Consider the following 3,739-nt stretch of genomic DNA (forward strand, 5'->3'; position numbering starts at 1 on the left):
GATTATGATTATGTGGATTATGTGGTTGAACACATTCATAATGCTCTAGTTGAAATTCGGAGTGGTGCACCCAACCCTACATTCAAGCATTATTCATTGCTCATGCCTTTAATTTTGTTCTATAATGTTGAGTTCATGGATAAATAATTGGATCTTTTCAAATAAGAATTGGGTGTCTTAATGCAAATACAAAGATGGACCCAAGTTTGGGACAGTAGTTCTCCCCATTCTTCTTTCCTTTTCTTTGAAAATTGGATTGTTTTTCCAATTATGGAAATGCTAGGAATAAATAGGGAACAATTGTGAATTAATGTTAGGAGAGTTTTGAGACCTTACCAGCATGTTTGAAACTAGTCTATTTCACATAACTGGGGAGAGTTTTGAGACCTTACCAGTATGTTTGAAACCTAAATTTGTTCCAATTAGGATTGCTTTTATGGATTTTATTTAGCAATTGACCCTAGTTGAAAAAGAATACCTTAACAAACATAGGAAGGGTTATCTTCTTCCTAGGCTTTGGGTTGTGTGTGATTTTACCATTGATAGGAGTTCCTTTGATGAAGTAAACAATTTCTTTAAATAGTATAGGTTGGTTAATGTTGTGTCTAGATTCTGTGATCCTGAACAGTTTATTAAATGTGCATTGCCAAAAATGACACCTTGGGCCACAATAAAGGACCATGAACCATTGCATGATGAAGATGTGGTTAGAAATTTGCTGAGAAAAGAGGAAGTACAAGAAAGGAGAAGAAAATGGAAAAATTTGATGAGAGTTGAAGCAAAATTGAAGGATGTTGACCCTAGTTTCTCAAGTTTTTGCCCTGATAACCCGTACCTGAAGAGGATTAACAGAATGTTGAGTTTATATGAAACTCTAATGGAACAAATGCCTTAAATTCCAAAAGTTGTTGCTCAGTAGCAAGACCCCAAAGATGGACATTCTTCACATGATAAGAGGCCAATTAATGTGTCTGTTGATGATGTAGAGAGTGGGGATGAAGTTCAATCTACTCGAGTGGCACCTACAAAGAAACAAAAAACTAAAGAGGTCGGTACAATTGTGAGGAGAGACCCTGCTAGAGCAATTGTTACAGAACAGGGACACTACTTTCATCAAATAAGGACACATCTCAGAGAAGCAGGGAATAATGAAGAACAGGGAGAAACAAATGAAGCCCTTACTCAAGGCTTTGATGAGCATGTGATGTTGTCAAATGAGCTCATGAAAGACGATGACTTTATTAAGTTAAATGAATTTAAAAGTTTTTTGACAAGGTTGAAACAAAATCAATTAAGACAAAATTTGATCATCGAGAAAGAAATGTAGAAAAAAAGAGGAGATCATCAAGGCACTGTAGGAATATGATCTTGATAGGGAAAAAATATCTGTGGAACAGGCAAGACAATTGATTAAGAATATTGGTATGATTATGATGCCTAATTAGGATGTCTAGTCTATTTTTATTATTGATCAAATTAGGAAGCAAGAGGACCCAATGTTTAAAACTAAATTTGAAATTGGAGATGTAATAAGAGGATCAGGATTTAATCCTAAGTCAAAGAAACTTGCTGCTTGGTCTTTGGCCCCTTCCACTCAAAAGCCCCACCTTCTAAATATCCAAGTAGAAAAGAAAGCTGACAGAATGATCTGGAATTTGCAGAACGCAACGGACATGGAGATTGCCTCAATTTTTACTCAAGTTTCTTTCTTGAATTTATCAAAAATAGAGGATTTGTCAAGAAGATAAACATAAACATATAGCTAATTGATTGTATTATCTAAAAAATATGAAGAGACACTGATGAAGAAGGGCACTCTGGAGGAAGAGTTAGTGGAGTTGAAAGAAAAAAATTGCAAATGAGCCCCCTCTAATACAGATTACAGAACAAGTACAAGAAATACCAGCTGATGTGACAACAAAAATGGAGGAATACACAGAGAAAATTAAAAATCTTGAAAAGGAACAAAATTTCAAGTCTACCTTTGTTGTGTTGGGAGTTCTGAAACACGAGATTAATGTATTGAAAGGAAAATTGATGGTAGTGCATGATTTGCGCATTTCTTTGAAAGAGGCAAATAAAACATCCCCTGAGGCTGTCGCTTTTCTTGGACCTTTGTTCAATGTCTGGTCAGGAAGAAGCAAATGAATGGATAAGCTAGATACTGCAATGATGTATAATGACAAGTTCCCTCCCAAGATCAGTGACACTAAATACATGGTGGAGGTAATGAATGCAGCTTATGCATTTTTCATAGGGAAGGATGTGCTTATAAATGAAAAATTGTAGACATTTGGGGAAGGTTATAGTAAATTGGTGTCTTCAATTTATGGTAGTAATGGAGATTTGACATCAGTTTTTGATTGGACCAGCAAATTTGATTCGATTCTGGAGGAAGAAGAAATAATCAAGCATATAGATGAACAAGTTGGTGTTGATTTCCTTAATGGTATGCTTGATTCATTGTTCAAGGTTGAGGTTGACCGTGCAAAGTGATAGTTCTGATACTTAATATAAGTACATATCCAATAGCCAACAAGATGAGAGGGGGGGGTGAATCATACAAACTTAATCATCCATAAAAACATCAGATTCAACCTCAGTAACATATATATTAGTAATATAACCAAAACAGTTAAACATGCAAACTCAAAAGCATATGAACAATATAAACCTTATAACACTAGATTTAACGTGGAAACCCAAATAGGGAAAAACCATTGTGGGATTTTGGACCCACTAAGAAATATACTCTTCTAGAGTATGCTCAGTTAAAAGCAAATCCTGTTAAAGATTACAAACACATTGCTAGATGTGACCCAGTTAAGGGATTTCCCTTAGATCTGTTAGGATCTTCACTTTGTTAGAAGTGACCTTGTTAAAGGATTTCAAACACTCAATCAGAATGTCATCTTGCTAGAGGGTTTACATATAAGACTGTTAAGTCCACTCGGTTAAGAGATTTTCTATCACTTTCACAAAATAACAGTAATAAAAATCTATCCGCAACTTCACATCTAAAATGCTAAAGCAGATTCCTATTTGTTTAATACAATCTAGACATAGAACTAATCTTGTCTATCTGCTAGGCTTCTATACTTTGTTATTCTAACAGGTCTTCAAGCTTCTGTGCTCGATAATCACTATGTAGCATCCCTGTGCATACACTTGCCCGCATACATTGTTTATCAATAGTTTCCTATTTATAAAAAATTAGGTAACTGCTTAATCTCCTTGATCACATTTCCCATGATCAATGATAGCCATCAAATCTTCAATCTTGTCCAAGCTTAATGCATCTTTCGATCTAAAAATGTTTTACTCTGCCTTGGAATTTGTATAATAGTCTTGGAACTTGTGCCAGGGTATTGCGGTTCAATCTAAGCTGTAGATCTTCATGCCGACTTTCCATTTCCTTAGATTCATTAACAAACTTCTTCCACGGCTCGCCAATCATTTAATCTGCTCCAGCTCATCAAGTTCCTTCATTAAATACTGTATGTAAACATTTAATGCATTCTGTTATAGCTCAGTTACAACTCGATAACAACTTGGTGAATACTAAACTCCACTCGGTAGACATTCCGCCTTCATTAACTGATAGCGATAACCTTAGGGTTTACCGACTAGGTTCTTTGCTTGATAACATAGTATAGTATTAACCTTTACAAATTACAACATATGTATGATGTTAAAACAATCTAAAACATCATGATCTCATCATTGTCTGACTTGGTAG

This window comes from Cryptomeria japonica, chromosome 6, assembly GCF_030272615.1.
Source record: "Cryptomeria japonica chromosome 6, Sugi_1.0, whole genome shotgun sequence".
In the NCBI taxonomy this organism is placed as follows: Eukaryota; Viridiplantae; Streptophyta; class Pinopsida; order Cupressales; family Cupressaceae; genus Cryptomeria; species Cryptomeria japonica.